The following is a 7,594-nucleotide window of genomic DNA, read 5'->3' on the forward strand; positions in this document are numbered from 1 at the left end:
GTCCCTTGAATTCTCTCACATGTACAGATTATGAATTTGGCCTATGAATGGAGCTGGCCTGGATTTTGATTGCTCCCAGGGGGCTCTGTATCCACCCATGACCTCACATAAAAGATGAGCTTTCTTCTCATGTATCTTTGCTGTGGGATAAAGTTTTCTAGTTATCATTTCATGTACTAGTTGTGTTTCTGTGGGGCCTAGATTTAGATTGGAGCTCAGTACCAGCTTCCCATCTTCCACTGCCTAGAGGCATTGTTTTCTGTCCCTATGTGGGATTAAATCCTGGTCTCTAGATCTTAAAGCCGATAGCCGTCTGTCTTTATCTCCTGCTCCTTGCTAGCTCCTTCTTTGTTTCTTGGAGATTTCCATTTCATGATGATGAACTTGACTATTTACTGTTTTTAGCATTCTATCATATCTGTGAGTTTCGAGTGGGAAGGGGGAAGCTTTCCAACTCACTTCAGTCTGCTGTTGACTGGAAGTTCGCTGGACAGTTTTGTTGGATTAAATTGTGTAGGTGACATGTCATACCTGTTAAGAGATACCTGAAGCATTGCTGCTTTACATTGCTTCCAGACGTATAGTATAGAGTCTAACGAAGTTTTCTGTATCTCAGCATAGCAAAGGCAGGGAAGCAACACAGAAAGTCTTGATCATTCAAGGTCGACACAAGCAAAATAGAGAGCTACAATATTTGAAGAGGTCCTGAGGAAGGAATGAAAATGGTGAATTATGTAGACCAATATTACTAGAATCATGGGGACCTCCTCCAACAACTCTAAGGTGCTTTGTAAGCATCTTTGATCTTAGACACACCACGGAAAATGCAGCAGATCCTAAATTGATTCCATTTCAGCACAACAATGGGATGAGAAGACAAAATATAAATTATGAGTATTGCTATAGAAAATAAAAGCTGGATGTTTTATACACTTGGGTTTGTGGACTGTGATTTATTCCAATTACACATATGTGTTAGCTATGGCATTCTGCAGGATGTATGATTACAAGACATTTATATTATCCTCTTTGCCTAGTAATTACACTTTTCCTTATTTCCTCTCAAATTTTACTTCCTTAGGGAAGTTTTCTTTGTTCCCTTTTTAGCCCCTCAGAGTATGTCTTGATCTGCAGCAATATACTCATATACGTACCTGTGTTCCATTCCTTTGTATTTATGTGGAATTATAATTATCCGTACACTCATGTGATTATTTGATTAATGTATATACCCCACTAATCTGTGAGCTTCATGAATACAAAGACCTAGTCTGTTTTTCCTACCATTGTATTCTCAATGCCTTGCATAGGTGCTCAATAGAGACTTATTAAGTGAATGAATGAATACAATACATTTCTGCGTTGTTTGACATTTTTACAATGACTATATTAGTTTTACTATTAAAAAATGAAAATCATCCTATTTAGAACAAATATAAACATAGACCTTCTGGGCCAGTGGTTTTTAATATATTTAGGGTTATACTTCCCATTAAAAACATGTTAATAATTATAGCTTATAGCCGCTCACCTGGAAAACTTACATGCACCTTCCCCTCACTCCCAATACAACCTTGTATACAATTTCCAGGAATTTATAGACTTATCCAGTTGAGAACACCTGGTCTAGGTTAATCAGTATGGTCAGTAGGTGAGAGTTTCTTGGACACTGTCCTTAGCCTGGCTGAAGGGCCACTAGGGAGGAAGGTGACTGAAAGGCAGCAACCTTGCAGTAAAGCTAGGTTCCCTAGATTCCCTGGAGATGCAGATTTTGGGCATGAAAGGCCCACCAGACTGCACTGCTCATGATAGGTGGGAGGCAGCAGATAGGGTCCAGGGAGGCTTCCACTCAGACACTGTGAATAAGGGCAGAGAGCAGGGAGATGGCTAGGGACACTCCCCCAGCAATCACTTCTCCAGGCCTCATGGACACCCTCAGCTGCAAGGGTCTAGAAGGCATGAGTTCTGGTTTCCAGTGGCAGGAACAGTGCTCCCTTCTCTGCTGGGGCTGGGTTACCCCTGTGGAAATTTAGGAGAGGGAGGAGGGAAGGATCCAAAAGCATTTACTCAGGTCACCACCTTGGTCATCTGTCCAGGTATATTTTTGGAGTGAGCAAGAGTCAGGTGCCCATATGCAGGAAATGAGACGTTCTGAAATATGAGAGGGGATGGGGGCAGCACCTTCCCCCTATCTTGACTGGGCAGAAAGGATAGGACCATCTCTGCATTCCTCATACCTTGCAGCATCAATCTCACAGCTCTTCCCTTTGCTCAGAGTTAAATTTCATTGTTTAGAAGGATTCAGTCTAATCCTTCTAAATACCTTATCAAAAACCTTACCAATTACCTTATCAAATACCTTAGCATGTTTATAAACTCTTCTTGTGCAGAAAAGCAATACATTCATAAAACGTAATTGTGCTAAGGCACTTCCTCCCTCTTAAGTTGGACTTTTTTTTTTTTTTTTTTTTTTTTTTTTTTTTTTTTTTTTTTTAGACTGAGTCTCCCTCACTCTTACCCAGGCTAGAGTACAGTGGTGCCATTTTGGCTCACTGCAAACTCCACCTCCTAGGTTCAAGCGATTCTCCTGCCTCAGCCTAATGAGTAGCTGGGATTACAGGTGTGCACTGCTATCCCCGGATAATTTTTGTATATTTATTAGAGACAGGGTTTCGCCATGTGGGCCAGGCTGGTCTCGAACTCCTGGCCTCAAGTGATCCACCTTCCTTGGCCTTCCAAAGTGCTGGGATTACAGGTGTGAGTTACCGCACCTGGCCAGAAATATTTTTTATGATAGATTTTTCCCAGATTAATTCCTCATTAATTTTTCAGTGACCATAACTTCATTTTTTTTCTGATTGTAAAAATGATTGCATACTGATGCTTTTTTTTTTTGATGGAGTCTCTCGCTCTGTCACCTAGGCTGGAGTGAATTGGCACGATCTCGGCTTACGGCAACCTCCGCCTCCAGGGTTCAAGCGATTCTCCTGCCTCAGCCTCCTGAATAGCTGGGACTACAGGCGTGTGCCACCCCGCCCAGCTAATTTTTATATTTTTAGTAGAGGTGGAGTTTCACCATGCTAGCCAGGCTGGTCTTGAACTCCTGACTTCAGGTGATCTGCCCGCCTTGGCCTCCCAAAGTGTTGAGACTACAGGCATGAGCCACCGCGCCTGGCCACTGATGCTTATTTTTTAAGGCGGTAATAGTACATGAGGAAGTGAAAATATGAGGAAGTACAAATCTCATGTTCATTCCCTGCCTCTGTTACTGACATGCTGTCCATTTTCTAATTCTAATCCCTGCCTGCCTCTCCGCCCTCACGTTTTGGGGGATGGACACAGTTGCAGGGGAAATGGAAGACATTACTGATCATGGACATCGAGGGTGGAGAGAGAAACTTGGGCATCAAACTAGCCCTGAGAACTGTACCAATGAGGTTGAAAACATTTGTAAACCATTGCCTAGTAAAAGCAGTCACTGAGATCAGCGTTTTGGATGATTAATATCTCTTAAAAACATTTTATAATTCCCTCAACAAAGCTCTTGCAAACTGTGGTAGAGGCTGTTAGTGCTCTCCAATATCCATGTTTTCTGCCCACTCCTTGGAATCCAGCAGGATTGGTCAATAGTGGCCTAGCTATAGTGGTCAACGTCCCCTATGATTGGGTGCAACCATGAGACTGAGTTCTGGCCAATGGATTGTGGCAGGAGTGATGTGTTCCAGATTTTCCCTCATGAAACTTCCTCATGCTTGACTTGTGCTCTCTCTTTTCCTATCTACCCGCTGAATGGAGATAACTTTGAGTACCTAGAGAAGGATGGAGCTACAAGATGGAATGAGCCTGGGACCCTGAATGGCCACGTGTAGCAGAGCCTCTCTGCTGACCTGGAACATTAACCTCAGACTCTTTTGGTAATGAAAATATATTTTTTAAGTCGTACAATTTTTGAGTTTTTCATTACAGCAGTTGAGACTTTTATACTACTACAACATTAATGGATTTCTGTCCTTCCTTTTTTTTTGGACCTTAGGTGATGAGGATTATACTAACCATATTCTTCCCTTCGTAGCATACCATCTGCATTGGTCTAATCAAAACCCATTTTCTTTCCTTTATTAATTCATTTACTACTTTATTTGTTTCCTTTCTTCTCTATTCTTTACTTCCATCTCCTCCCCAAAGGCAACCTTCTAATTTATTTGATGTGTATGTTTGTTTGAGTTATTTTAAAACTTACATTACTTTGTATGCATGGATTTAGATAGTAGTATGGTGCTGTGGATCTTATTCTGGCTTTTTTCCCCACTCAGTAATATTTTTTTAAAGATCCATCTATGTCACTCTGTGTACATGGTCTGTAGTTTCACACTGTTGCATAATGTACCATGGTATTCATCCACTCCAATTTACTTCCTCATTTTCCAGGAAATAAAATCTATACTGCTTCCAACTTTCTGTTACCTCATACATTGTGATGAACGTCCTCATGCATGTCCCCTTATGGACCTACATGAAAAGTGTTCTGGAATATATATAAAATGAATGGAATTGTTGAGTCATAGGGCATATGTATAATTCATTTATGTATGTCAGATTGCTGTTTGGAATAGCAGCTCCAGTCTAAACTCTAATCAGCTGTGTGCATTAGAATTCCTCTATCTTTGTACCCTCACTAACAATCGGCAGGTCCCAGCTTTAAAATTTTTGCCAGCCAAATAGGTATAAACGGATTTATAATTGAATTTTAATTAGCAATTAACTGGTTAATAATGAGTTTGAACATCTCTTCATTTATTTCTGAGCATTTTGGTTTTCATCTCCTCTGGGTATATTTGTCATGTTTTGTCAGTTTATTTTATTTTACTTTATTTTACTTTTTGAGATAGGGTCTCACTCTGTCACCCAGGCTGGAGTGCAGTGGCACGAACATGGCTCACTGCAGTCTTGACCTCCTGGGCTCAAGCGATTCTTCTGCCTAGCTGCTCCAAGTAGCTGGAACCAGAGGCATGCACCATCACACTCAGCTAATTTTTTAAAATAGGTTTTTTTTTTTTTTTTTTTGTAGAAACAAGATCTTGCCATGTTGCCTAAGCTGGTCTTCAACTCCTGGCCTCAAGCTATCCTTCTGCCTTGGCCTCCCAAAGCACTGGCATTACAGGCAGGAGCCACCTCATCCGTCCGTCCTCTTTTGTCACTTTAAGGCAGTGTATTCCTGTCTTTTTCTTTTGGATTTGCAGGAGTACTTTGTATATGCTAGCTATTAATCCTTTGTTAAAGGTATTGTAAATAACTTTTCTCTGTCATCTATTAACTTTGTTTATGGTGTCTCTCATTGAATAGAAATTCTTATTTTTTATGTAATCAAATCTATTAATCTTTTGTGTCTTATGGCATCTACTTCTGAGGTTTTGTTTAAGAAATTGTTATCTAATTCTAGGCCACAAAGATATTCTCCTATATCATCATCTATTAACTTCATAATTTTAGCTTTCAAATTTATTTTATTCTCTGTAGTCTAGATTTATACATGGTGCTAAGGAGGGTTCCAGCTTTATTTTTCTTCAAATAGTGAACTAGTCTTTCCAATAACATGTATTATACCGTCCATCCTTTCTCCATTGATTTGTGCTGCCTATTTTTTCTGTATCTACTTAAGTCTGTCTCTAAACATTTCCATTTATGTATTTATCTCTTCCATATTACTTTTGTTACTATGATACGGCAGGGAGAGCTGGTACTCACCAAATGATTTTTGTACTTACTTTCCTAGCTTGTCTTGCAGTTAGATTGAGGTAATATGACTATCTGGACTACATACTACAAGCAAAGTAATGTTTATTATTTCTGGGTCAAGGTTATTTAAAACTGGTGTAAAAGGCTGTGTGTTTAGATGGAGGAACCACAAGATGGAAGAAGCCTTAGGTTCCTGAGTAACTGCATGGAAGACTGGAGAGCTGCCTAATCATTAAATTTTACGTAAATAGGAAATAAACCTTTGTTTACTTCACTGAGGTTTTGAGGTTCATTTGTTACTTCAGTATAGCATATTGTTACCCTGACTGACACATACAGTGTATCTTACTATCCAGTAGGGTAAGTCCCCACTCTATCCTTTGTTTCCAAATTGATGTAGCTCTTGTTGGGTCTTTATATTTCCATATAGTGTTAGAATGTATCAATTAAGCTTTGATAGATTTTTTAAAATGTTAAGCCAGCTCTGCGTTACCATTCTGATCATGACTTTTTAAAATACATTGCTGGATTCTACTTGCTGGTATTTTGTTTAAGATTTTCACATTTATATTTTGAGACTTGTTTGAAATTTCATTTTTTATACTGATCTTGTCAGTTTTAATATAAAAGATATTTGGCTCATAAAATGCATTGAACAACATTACTTATTTCTAGGCTATAGAAGAGCTTGTATAAGATTGGACTTTATCTGTTACATCTGGGTCTATTTTTTTGAGGAGAGGGGCAGGGAACTTTTAAACTACTGATTTAATTGTTTTCCGTGGTTATAGGACCCTTTGGATTCTCTGTTTCTTTCTGAGCCAATTTTGGCAAGTCTTATTTTTCAAATAATGTATCCATTTCATCCACATTTTCGAATTCATTGTCATAAAGTTAATTATGGTATTCTCTTATCTGTTAAAATCACTGCATATTCATTATTGTGTCCTCTTGTTTACTGCTAATATTGTTTATTTTCACCTTTTTTCTTGATTGGTCTCACCAAAGGCTTGCTTTTTAAATTATATCTTTTGAGGACCAATTTTTCACTTTTTAAAATTCTATCAAATGTATTTTTTTCTATTTCATCTATTTCTGCTCTTGTCTTTTTCATTCTATTATCTTACATTTATTCTATCAGTCTATTTCTAACTTTTGATTTGGATGCTTAGCTCATTAATGCTTACCTTTTTTTTCCAGTCTAACGTAAGATTTTTAAAACAGCTTTATGAGATATAATTCACATTCTAAACAATTCACCTATTTAAAGTGTAAAATTCAATCTTTTGTTGTATGCTTGCAGAGTTGTGCAACCATCACCACAATGAATTGTAGAATATTTTCATCACTCCAAACAGAAACCCTGCATCTATGAGTTGTCACTCTTCAACTTGCCTCTGCCACTCCTTTCAACTATTACTTTACTTTCTGTCTCTATAGATTTGCCTGTTGTAAACATTTCATATAACATTAAAAACTTAAGACCATAAATTTCCTTTGAAATAATGTTTTTATTGAGAACACAGGGACACGGGGAAACAACATACACCAGGGGCTGTTCGATGGTGGGAGGTGAGGGGAGGGATCTTAGAGGACGGGTCAATAGGTGCAGCAAACCACGATGGCACACATGTACCTATGTAACAAGCCTGCACGTTCTGCACATGTATCCCATTCTTTTTCTTTTAGAAGAAATAAAGAAAAAGAAAGCAAATAAAAGCAATACTGTTTTTACTGAATCCTACAAATGTTGATATTTAGTGTTTTTGTTATTATTCAGTTTTCAGTGTTTTAAAATTTCTATTATGCTTCCTTTTTTAACCCATAAACTACAAAAAAGTTTTTTTTTTTTAATTTC

At 38.3% G+C, this 7,594-nt stretch overlaps 1 long non-coding RNA gene across 1 annotated transcript; it reads left to right on the plus strand.

Annotated features, from left to right (window-relative positions):
* Positions 1–3,823: 3,823 nt before the first annotated feature.
* On the plus strand, positions 3,824–7,227 carry LOC134809290 (uncharacterized). Its single transcript, XR_010154688.1, has 2 exons — positions 3,824–3,914; positions 7,040–7,227. It is a non-coding gene; the product is annotated as an uncharacterized LOC134809290 (long non-coding RNA).
* The last annotated feature ends 367 nt before the right edge of the window (positions 7,228–7,594 follow it).

The sequence above is a fragment of the Pan troglodytes genome, chromosome X, assembly GCF_028858775.2.
Source record: "Pan troglodytes isolate AG18354 chromosome X, NHGRI_mPanTro3-v2.0_pri, whole genome shotgun sequence".
Lineage (NCBI taxonomy): Eukaryota > Metazoa > Chordata > Mammalia > Primates > Hominidae > Pan > Pan troglodytes.